General features: G+C 39.2%; 1 protein-coding gene across 8 annotated transcripts in view; it reads left to right on the top strand.

Moving 5' to 3' along the window:
* The first annotated feature begins 692 nt into the window (after positions 1-692).
* The window catches only part of TACC2 (transforming acidic coiled-coil containing protein 2), a 311,227-nt gene continuing 300,449 nt past the window's right edge, over positions 693-11,470 (top strand). For 7 of the 8 annotated variants that reach the window (XM_036734240.1, XM_036734243.1, XM_036734241.1 and 4 more), the window contains exon 1: positions 693-814. The gene's annotated coding sequence lies outside the window, so the exon portion shown is untranslated. The remainder of the gene's footprint in view (positions 815-11,470) is intronic. The other variant, XM_036734236.1, reaches the window with a different exon arrangement.

The following is an 11,470-nucleotide window of genomic DNA, read 5'->3' as shown; positions in this document are numbered from 1 at the left end:
TATAGTCTCAGGGGATTGACTAAAGATCAGACAGGTTAAGTGCCTTGTGTATAGTCACATAGCTAGTAAGCATCAGAGGCATTATTCGAATTCAGATCAATGCTACCTCCTAGGCTGGGGCCAAAAAATAGGACAATAGAAGTTTCAAAAACCTAAACATTTTCAGCATGACAGGTTGACTTTTAGAGTTCAAAAAAGAGGGATTTATTGAAGGTATTCCAAGAAAAAGAGGACTGCTCTGTTTTATGAAACCTACAGGGGCCTGCACGGTCAGCCTGACCTGCCACCGTATATCAGGTCTATTAACTTTTCAGGTTGTTTCTTTCCCCTTCACCACCTACTCCCCCTTTAGTGTTAGTTTAAAGCACAATTTGGCCAAGTCAAAGAATAAGGCTGTTTCCGTTAAAGGAATCTGCCTGCATAAGTTTGTTCAGGATGCCTTCGTTTTCCAAAGAGGCGGCACAATTCTCCTAAATATACAGTCAAAGGATAGGAATAGTCTCCCCTCAGCTCTACCTGAGAGCTTGCTGCCGCTAGTGTTATTCTCATCTTGCGACTGAAAATTCCTTTTGAGAACTGACGTGTCACAGCAGTAAAGCTCCCAGGGTCAGATTCCTTACACTTCGCCGCCATCCAACATAGTGTTCTCAACCTGAAGCCAACTCACATTTATAGAACGCTTGCTTTCATGTGATCCTGGGGGTGAAAAGAGGGACTGTAAGTCGAGAGAGAGAAAAACAGTGGTGAAAAGTTACAAAATCAGGAAGAGAGTGGCCTTTTTTCCTTATTCTTATTCATGCTAGAAGAACACAGGGTAAGTAAGCCACAGATTGTATTTTCTTTACTCTTTTAATGAACATGTACTTTGAACTAGTTTGGCAACTGAGATTAGAGGGATAAAGTTGAAAAGTCTTTTTTATTTTTTTTCTTACATAGTAAAATTTAAAGCTTATTTGTGTTTCTATTTTTGGTTTGTTTTTTAAAAATAATATGGTTTTTGTTTCTTTCCCCAAAATAGCCAATGGTTTTTTTTTTAAAGCAAAATAGTGACAATTATCCCAGTTTTTCTGGACCTCAGTTTCTTCATTTGTTAAATGAAAGGGTTGGGTTGAATGACCAAGAGTCACTCCCTTCCAGCCTTAAAATTCTACAATTTGATGATTCTGTCAGCAAGAGGTGTTAATATCACACTTTTGTAATTAAGCAGCAACTGTAATTTAAGAAGGTACTTGAACTTCAGACTTTATGGAAAATAAGTTATTTATAAGCTCTTAATCATATTGGCTTATAATTGCATTTGTACTCATTCTTATTTGGATTTTCACAAAACAAAATAACTTTCCAGACAGATTTCCTCATTTGTAAAATAAGAGATTGGGACAAGGCGATTCTAATGGCCATGTTGCTATAGGGCTATTTTGGAAGTTGTGATTATTCATTTAAGCTGCCATGATGTTCATAGAAAATATGTGTTTCTTAGAATGATTCTCAGTGGTAGTTATTAGCAACACTGACAGGTCAAAACTGACCCAAGCCTGAACCTGAGGCTTGGGACAATCTACATATTACTTCACTAGAGTACTTAATTTTAAGGACTGATTACCATCTTGTTATAATTTGGTGTTTGGGTTTGGAGGTATTAGATAAGTTCTTGGAGCTTTTAACACCCCTATGGTTCTAGATCTGTAAGTTAATAATTTCAGATATTTTCCCAAAGTGGTGGTGAAAAAAACTCACTATATAACTTTTGAAAGGTTTTTTGGGAAAGTGCTTTATTTTATGTTAAACCAAATTCATACTCTAGGAGACAGCTGGATTAAAATGGAAAGAGCTCTAGACTTGGTATTGGAGGATCTCAAACTTAATGCTGGCTTACTACTTCCTCCCCTGTATCATCTGGGACAATTTCCTTAGTCTTTCTGGGTTTCAGTATTCTTATCTATAAAATGAGGGGGTTGGACAATGTGATTCCTAAGGTACCTTACAACTGTAAATCTTAAGATCCTCTGATCTTCCTATATCTTTAGAATATTACAGGATAGCAGTGAAAAGTTAAATTTGGCTATTTTTATTTGCAGGAAAAAGAGAGGAGTATCTCTCAAAGTTTTGCACGTATGCATCTCAAACTCATTGTGTCCAAAATGGAACTCATTTTATTTCTCCCTAAACTTGCCCCTTTTCCTCACCATCCTTCCTTTGAGTCATCTTTCACCCCTCTCTCTTCCTCATCCCCCAGTCCCCCATCTTATCAACTGCCAAGTCTTGTCCAGCCCACTTCTGCCACATCTCATGTGCATCCCCTCCTTTCAGGTCATGCAGCCACCACTCCAGTTCAGCCTCTCATCACCTCTCATCATATCTCCCTGCAGTTGGTCTGACCCCTCTCCAATCAACTTCCATGCAGTCACCAAGTTAATATTCCTAAAGCACAGGTCTGACCATGTCACTGCTCTGGTTAAGAAACCTCAGAGCTCCCCACTGCCTCTAGGATAAAGTACAAATTCTGTTTAGCCCTTAAAGTCCTTTGCTTTCTAGAATGATTTCTAGATAGAATTTCTAGATAGAACTTGCTTTCTAGAATGATTTGGGGCCTCTAAAATTTAGCCCAAATGGCCTAGTTGTTGTTCCTTTCACATGACAGTCCATCTACCAACTCAATGGCTTTGCACTGGCTATCCCCCATGTACAGAATATTTTCCTTTCAAATCTCAGCTCGGATGCCACCTCCTAGTCTACATGAGTCCTCTCCTGATCCCCCAGGTCATTATGCTCTCCTCTCCAAATATTACTTTTTATTGACTTTGTCTATATTTTGTACTAACTTAGCTGCGTACGTGTTGTATCCTCCCAATAAAATATAAGTTGCTTGAAGTTAGGGACTGTTTCTTTTTGTCTCTGAATGCTCAACACCTAGCATGGTGCCTTGCACAGAGTAGTCACTTAGGAAGCTTGCTGAATTGAGTTGAATATATTCTGATGTTAACAAAAATTATAGGCCCAGAAGAGAACCTTGAAAGGCCACTTAGTCTAACCCACTGACTCCATGTAGTGCTGATTCAAACAATTCCTTAAAACTCACACCCTTCCCCAAAATCTTTTTCCTTTTCTTTTCTTTTTCTTTAAAGGTCTATGAACAATAATCCATGATACCTTCCCATTTCAAATCTTGTCTTATAGTCATATAAATATATTTATCTATTTCTATAAATGTATTCTTCTTATCCTTCCTTCAGAGGAAATATTCATATGACAATCTTTAGAAAGTCTAGAATTTAAGGATCCCTCAAAGGATCAAGCTACATCAATTGATAGTGCATTTAAAAAATCCATAAGGCAAATAGAGATAGGATGAAAATTTTTATTTCAGAGTAAAATTATAATAAAATCTTGGTGTCAGTCAACATAATTGGTCCTGCTAGTATTAAACCCCCTTTCCATCTACTCTTTACTGGGCCAGAAAAACTCTCTTCCCTTAGGCATCTCCCAATATTATTCAAACACAAATTTATTGAGCGCTTATGTAAGTCAGCACACTGTTTGCCGTGGAGGATTCAAAGAGCAGAGGCCTTGGTGCCTGTCTCTGAAGAGTTTATAGTCTAGTAGGGGAAGCAATAAGCTCAGGGAGAAGATTGTCTAGGATGCTAGACTGAAAATGACAGGAGCCACAAGAGCAGGAGGAATGTAAAGTGCTATAGGAGTTTAAAGAAGGGAAGAGATTATGATCAAAAAACAAGAAAAGAAAGGAAGAGAAAAGAAAGGAAAGGAAGAGAAAAGAAAACAAAAGAAGAGAAAAGAAAAGAAACAGGATTTGGGGGAAGGGTGTGAGTTGAACTAGGACTTAAAGGAAGATCCAGATTTTGATACTGAGAGAAAAGAAAGGAGATATTCCAAACAGAGTTAATGCACAAAAAGCATACAGGGAGGAAAGCACAATGGGGACAATGGATAGATATGTGTAGTGAGAGTAGAGGATTTGTATCAGGAAGCTCCTGGAAAGATGGACATGAAGAGCCTTGAATGCCAGGTAAAGACATTTAGATTTTATCCTAGGCAGTGAGAAGCAATAGGAGGAGTTCTGGGAAGGGAAATTAGATGAGGAAATGATATTTAGGATGGTTAATCTGGCATCAGGTTGGAAAATGGTTCAGAGGAAGGAAAGAAAGGTGACAGATGAAACTGGTTAGAAAACTGCTCCAGTAGACCAGGTGTGAGAGATGATGAAGGCATCAAAGTAGAGTGGTAGCAATAGGAATACAAAAGAAGGGATGGATTCAAGAAACATCTGAAAAAGCAACAGGACCTGGCCAATGTCTTATTGGGATGGGAGGTGGGAAGCCAAGATGACTTACTGTAAATAAATATAAATGCATTTAAAAAATCATAATTTGTAAGGATAAATTTATGTCTACATTTCTGTCCCTTGTGAAATATACATGTACGGCAAGAATAAGAGAAGTAGTTTTTGCAAGATTACTGCCTGAGGGTTTCCTAAATATTATTAATAATGGTGTTTAAAATTGACACAGTGTGATTAGTGCCCATAGTATGTAACTAAAAAAGGGGAAATCCTGTTGTGCCAGATTAAAGTCTGTGAGCAGCCCACGTGGACCGGGGCCAGGATGGGTTTCCATGAATTTTAACTCCAGATTAACTCCAGCATCATACACCAGTGTTGTAAATCAAATAGGACCCACAAAAGGGATAACTTTCTGCGGTCGAACAGCTAGCATCTGTTTGCAATCAGGTAGTGATTACAGTGGATTGTGTCTCACTGCTCTGTGGCGTTGGAGAAGTAGCTAGCATCCCCAAATCCGTGTAGATAAAGAATCCTGAGGCACAAAGAGTATTTATGGATGTATACATTTCTGGTTAGATTCATTATTCAGTTCAACAAAGTTTATTAAGCATCTCCCGTGCGTTGGATGAGCACTGGTGTTAGGAGCTGGGGTGAAATACAAACTTTAGATAAGGCATGATATAATCATTATGCTAGCAGGTGCTTTGAAATAATAATAATATTAGACTCAAAGGGGCGTGGCTTACATTTATTTAGTACTTTAAAGTCTGCAAAGCACTGTACATAGATAATTTCATTCAATCTTCACGACAACCCTGTGAGGTAGGTTACTATTATTTATAACTCTTTTAGAAACATGTCAGCTGGGTCTCAGGTTAAATGATCTGGCTATGACCACAGAGCTATGGAGGCAAAAGTGAAACTCAGGTTTTTCTGACTTCAAGTCCAACACTGATTTTATTTATTTATTTTTTTTTTGCTTTTTGGCAGGGCAATTGGGGTTAAGTAACTTGCCCAAGGTCACACAGCTAGTACATGTGTCAAGTGTCTGAGTCCGGATTTGAACTCAGGTCCTCCTGACTCCAGGGCCGGTGCTCTACTGACTGTGCCACCTAGCTGCCCCAAACACTGATTTTTATATAGCACATTACATACATACTCTCATTTGAACCTCACAACACATTTTTAAAAAGTTTTGAAAATTTTTTCCCTAGTTACACGTCAAGAAAATTTTTAGCATTCATTTTTACAAGATTTTGAGTTCCAAATTTTTCTCCCTCCCTCTCATACTTCCCCTCTTCTGAAAATGGTAGGCAGTTTGATATAGTTTATACATCACAACACCCTTCTGGGATGGGTACTACAAGTAATACAACCGTTTTACAGATGAGGAAACTGAGGTTCCAAGAAACTAAAGAGACTTGGCCATAGTTAAACAGCAAGTCAGAAGCCAGGCCTTTCTGATTCTAAATTCGTTACTCTTTCAATATATCATGCAAAGCGTATGCAAAAACTTGAGGGATTTTTTTCAAAGCAGACATCTGAGTTATTGCAGCTAAAAGAAGATATTAGCGAAATGGCTGGCTGATAAAGCTGAGCCCCATGGGTCTGATCCCATATAGGTCTTGTAGGTTTAGAAGGAAACTCAATTTGATTGGTTCATCTAGGGGTACAGAACTCTGGGAAGCTGATTCACCCTGTTCAAGCTTACAAAATTAGAAGTCTAACTTAGAAACCAGAATGTCAATTTGCTGATTTACGGTGACGAGAACTGGGGTCATCCTTTTATATAGAATATATATTCCTTCTGAATGATCCAATCAAGTGAACCCTTCCAGGTGAATCCACTCAGGAGGTCAATTGGCAAAGCCAAGAGGTTGTTGGTGAGCATGGAATTGAAACCATACGAGTTGGATGTTAAGTACTATTTCCACCAAGTTCGTATAGCTTGACAAATGGTACTTCTCCACTCTGCCTAGATTTCTTTCCAAAGAACCAATAGAGACCATCTTTAATCTAAGCATCCTCCCCCTCACTCCCACCCCGACAGTGCTGAATAAACACTGACAAATTCTTAATCTCTGGCTTTCCTTTTTCTAGTCTCTAAATAGACCGATCTGTTATGAAAACATTACCTTCACCACGACACAAGAGAGAGTTCCCTTTGCAATCACTCACACTTTAGTCACTTTTGGAGTAGGTTCTAGCAGACCCCAAATTTATTTTTGGCTTCTGTTATTCATTGAGGCGATCACAACTTGTTAGTCACCCAAAAGCAACATTACCTCACACTATAGTACAGTGCCGGAGAGAAGGCTTTATTTACTTTAGCTATACTTTAAAGTTGTGTTTCCCAGAGGGGGTTTCAGAAGACTGTATTCTCATCAACAGCCTATTCACACATCATCTCTTGGCCAGCCTCATTTTATGTTGATGCCATTTTAAAGAGGGACATTTTCCTGACTTGGTTTCCAAATTCTGGAGAGTGGCCCCCAGATCTAAGTTTATAACCTCCATGCATTTGGGGGGCAGATATGTCACTTTCAGAGGTCACTAGAACCAGTCCACTAAATGAGCAATGACTTGATTTCATAGAATGTGTAGCAATCTACTCACTTTCAGGCAGTTAGTAAACAATGTCTGTGAACACACTTTTGCTAAAATTGATAATAAAGTTCAAGTTAGAACCTGACAAAGTTATTTCACATCTCAAATTTCATACCAGCCAGATGAGGCAATTAACACTTGGACTCTAGACCAGTCACAAGATCTCCTGCTCATATTTTCCAATTCTTTGAAGAGCATTTCATGACATTAGGGTTTGCATTGCCAAATGAGAAGTACACTCCTTGGCAGCAATTGAATGCCCCCCTCCTTGCCTCCAGGACTTTTTGAGGACCTTTCTTTCTCATTTTTCACAGATGAAAAATCTCAGGAACCTTTTTTACTGAGTACACTTTGTAACTTGCCTTTGCCCACATTGCACTCTATCTTATGGCATAGTTATCTGCACACAGTTGGTAGTCTACAAACCTCCCCCCACTCCAAACATAAGCTCCTTAGAGGCTATGACTATCATTTAAAAAAAAATCTTTGTATCTCCAGTTCCTAGCAAGTGCTCAATAAATGTTGAACAGAATCTTGGTTAGAGAGGAAATAAGCATTAATATAGCACCTGCTGTATGCCAGACATTAAATGATTTACGTATATCATCTCACTTGGTACTCACAATAACTCTGGAAAGGAGGTGCTATTATTTTCTTCATTTTACAGTTGAGGAAACTGAGCCAAACAAAGGTTAAATGATTTCCTCAGGGTCATACAGCTAGTGTGTTGAATATCCAAGGTAGGATTTGAATTCAAGTCTTCTTGACTCCAGAAGCAGTGCTCTATCCACTGTGCCATCTAGCTGCTTCTGGCTATGGCCAGACAGCAAGCCAAGGGTTGTCAAGGAAATGAAGATTTATAATCCTGTAGCTTATCTGTATGAGCAGTTACGTGGTGCAGTGGATAGAGCGCTGGGCCTGGAGTCTGGAAGACTCATCTTCCTGAGCTTACTAGCTGTGTGACCCTGGGCAAATGCTTTTAACCCTTCTGCCTCAGTTTTCTCATCTGTAAAATGAGCTGGAGAAGGAAATGGCAAACCACTTCTCTTTGCCAAGAAAACTCCAAATGGGGTCACGAAGAGTCAGACACGATTGAATAACAACCACAACAACAACAACAAAAAACCCAACTTCTAAAGCTAATCTGCATGTAAGGTATGATGTATTGGTCTAAATCTAATTTATTAATATGGCTGATTAAATTTATAGTTTTCCTAATATTAAACTGATGCTGTCTTCCTCGTATAAATCCAACCTGGTAATAGTGTATAACCGTTGTGATTTTTTTAGCCACTCTGTTAATGATTTATTTAAAATTTTCACATCTGTGTTTCTTAGGGATATTGATTGATCTGTAACTTTCTTTTTCTGTTTTGATTCTCCTTGGGTTGTATATCAAGATCATATTTGTGTCCTTAGAAGGAATTTGGGAATATCCCTCTTTTTGCAGATAATGTATATAATATTGGAATTAATTGTTCTTTGAATGTTTGATAGAATTCATTTATGGTTCCATCATAATTTTAGAAGACTGGTGAATGAAACATGCTATACATTACAGAGGTGAAGGACTTAGGGTGCAGAATGAGGCATATTTTTGTATGTAGCCGCTAAGGGAATTTGTTTTGCTTGACTATGCATATTTGTTTTTTCTTTCTTTCTTTTTCTTGCATATTTGTTATGAGAATTTTTTCTTTTTTTCCAGTGTAGTATGGAGAAAGAGAAAGAAAAAAATAGATTTCTGTTAATTATTTTTTAAAGGAGAGCTTGGGGAGTACTTCAGATGTGGAAAGATGAAGTCACTATACTTAGTTTTACTGAAGTGTTTTACTTTGTCACAAGAGACCTCTCACAAAGTGGGAATAATCTGTAAATATTTGTAATGTATAACAAAGTATAGCAATAAAACTTTTAAAAAGATTTAGTGGTGGTGGTAGTGGAGGGTCAGAAATGGGGCTCCCGGGCTGCTCCTTGGGAAATATAGATATGCTCTGAGGACTTGCTTGAAACATAGCTCCTGGGATTCTTCTAAAAAAGATCAGTTTAGAGCAAGGGTGGGGAACCTGAGGCCTCAAGGCTCCTAGGTCCTCAAGTGTGGCTGAATCCAGTCAAAGGGTTCCCCACCCCTGGCCCAGAGCTCTCACAAATAGAAGGGTGCAGGTAACTCTTTCTGTGGCAAGGCTACTAGATTTCAGGGACATTGATAGGGCCCCTTTCTATTCCTCTGCCCCCCATCAAAATAACTTCTCCACCCAGTTCCAGAAATTCAACCATTTGAGTTTCATAACTAAGGAGATTGAAGGCCTTTCTATCTTTGAGAATCCTCTATTAAAATGTAAAGAAGTCTAGGAGTGGAAACTTCTGAAGCCATTTTCAAGGTGCACCTTAAGGTTTTAACACTCTACTCTCCAAAGGAACTGTGATTTCATCAATGCTTTGCTGATCATCGCCCATTCAGTCTGTAAGACTTATGTTCTTCTACAAATTCAGTACTCAGTGTAGACTGAGGCAATTTGCTGAAATGGGATGGGGAGGAGGTGAAGCTCTGGGAGGAAAGAAAGAAGGTTTAGTGAAAGAGAAGTGGGAAAGTAACAAAGAAATTTTATCTACTTAGAAACTGTGGTGGAGGAACATCTCTGACTGGGGGACAGACGATCATCAAACTGTCCAGGGATTATTCAAAGGTGAAGAGACCTCCAGTCTATTGTGTCAAGAAAAAAATCCCTGTAGCTTCCAAGGCAGCTAGCGTGCTGGAGTAGAAGAACCATTGGAACTCACTTCAAATTTGGATTCTGATTATTCATCTATGTTGTTTCAGACGTGTCACTGTTTTCTGGGACTTAACTCAGTTTCCTCATCTTTACGTAACAGGGGACTGGCCAATGATAGCGCAAGCTTCATGAGCATGTGCATTGTTTTCTTCCTGAAAATCCCTTGGATTCCCTTGGACCTTGGAGAATGTGTAGACATTCTATGACTGTTTAATGTTAGCTTATTGAGAAGTGAAGAGAAAGGTCTCTTTGTTGGGCAGGAACTGATTGAACATACAAAAGACTCCCATGGGGACAGCTCAAGCTCTTCTGAAAACAAGTGAACCAAAAAGTGTTGGATCTCCTATAGGGAGGGATCTTGGAGGCTCTTCACCTGGACTCCTACCATGTAGCCCATGAACACGCATCCCCACTATTGTTTCTGCCTCTTGTCTGCCTTGTGAAATCTCAAAAGACCCAGGGATTAGAGTCCATACCAGGTTTTACCAGCAGCCAGAACTGTTTGTGGCACCAATGACCTGCTTGACCCAATGTAGTAGTGGATTATCGATGCTAGTGACTCATTCAGCAACTATACTGTATTCGGAAGTTAGCTTGGGGGTGGGGGGAATGCTTTGTAGCAACTACTTTTATTTTGAGCCCACTCTCTCCAGGAGCCAAGATGCTATAGTGGAGGGTGTGAGCCTAGGTATTAGGGGAGAGGGATGTTTTATAACTTCTGTTCTTACTATATCTTCCCAGCAAACATCCTTTCATAAAAGCTAATTGCTATTAATTGATTACATGGTGCTAATCAATGGGGTAAATCGATGACATACCTGTAAGTGGTGATTAAAATCGAGAACACACCAGAATATGGGCTCAAGCTGATAACATTACAAAGGGGTCTCAAGCCCCTCAGAACTACCCCTAGAAAAGCCAGCCTTGCCCTAGGCTAGGGAGCCTGACATATCAATGTGAGTGGGAGTTGGGGAAAAGACTGTGTCTAATATAGATATACATATAAAAAGAAGAAATTAGACAATGATTTTTAAGGACTCTCCTCCAGAGGTTCCCAAAGTGGGCAATACTTCCCCCTGAGGGGGGGTGCAGGAAGATCCAGGGCAGGGCAGTAGTAACCTCAGGTGCAATTGGGGGGTTTTGAATAAAAATAAGGGGGCAGTGGGAGCATAAGGAAAGAAGAGAAGATAAGAAAATTTTGAAAAACAGTTGGTACATCTTTCATCTGTTGTGTAACAGTTAAAGTAGTAGTGATTACATTATATTCCAAATAAACACAAAATACAAGTTATAATCAATCAGTGGTCAAGTCCACCCACAGGTCTTAACAAGCAAGTGTTGGCAGGCGAGCATGTGGCACATTGTTGGGAAGTCCAGTATGCACTGGCAGGACTATGTGCGTGTAATGACTTGCTTACTGTATGACACTACATGGTTACATGACATAGTATTGCATCATCAAAATTTCAATGCAGGAAAAAACCCCACAAATTTACAACAAATTATTAAGGTTAAGATGCATCATTTAAAAAAATTATAGTTTTTTGAAATGATGCAAATTTCAAAAAAAACAAAACCAAAATAACCCTGTTAAAGGGTTCAAGATTTCCTGGGGTGGAGGGTGCTAAGTAATTTTCTTTTTTATGAGGGTGGTAGGCCAAATAAGTTCGGGAACCTCTGCTCTAAACATTCCATGATTCTACACTAAGAATATTTAGCAAGACAGATTGTCCTCCCACCCTGCTGGGCTCTTCTCTGGTACAGTACCAAACCCATCCCTCCCTGCCTAAGTAAT

Source organism: Trichosurus vulpecula, chromosome 8 (genome assembly GCF_011100635.1).
Source record: "Trichosurus vulpecula isolate mTriVul1 chromosome 8, mTriVul1.pri, whole genome shotgun sequence".
NCBI lineage: Eukaryota > Metazoa > Chordata > Mammalia > Diprotodontia > Phalangeridae > Trichosurus > Trichosurus vulpecula.
This window is presented reverse-complemented; position numbering and strand designations above follow the sequence as displayed.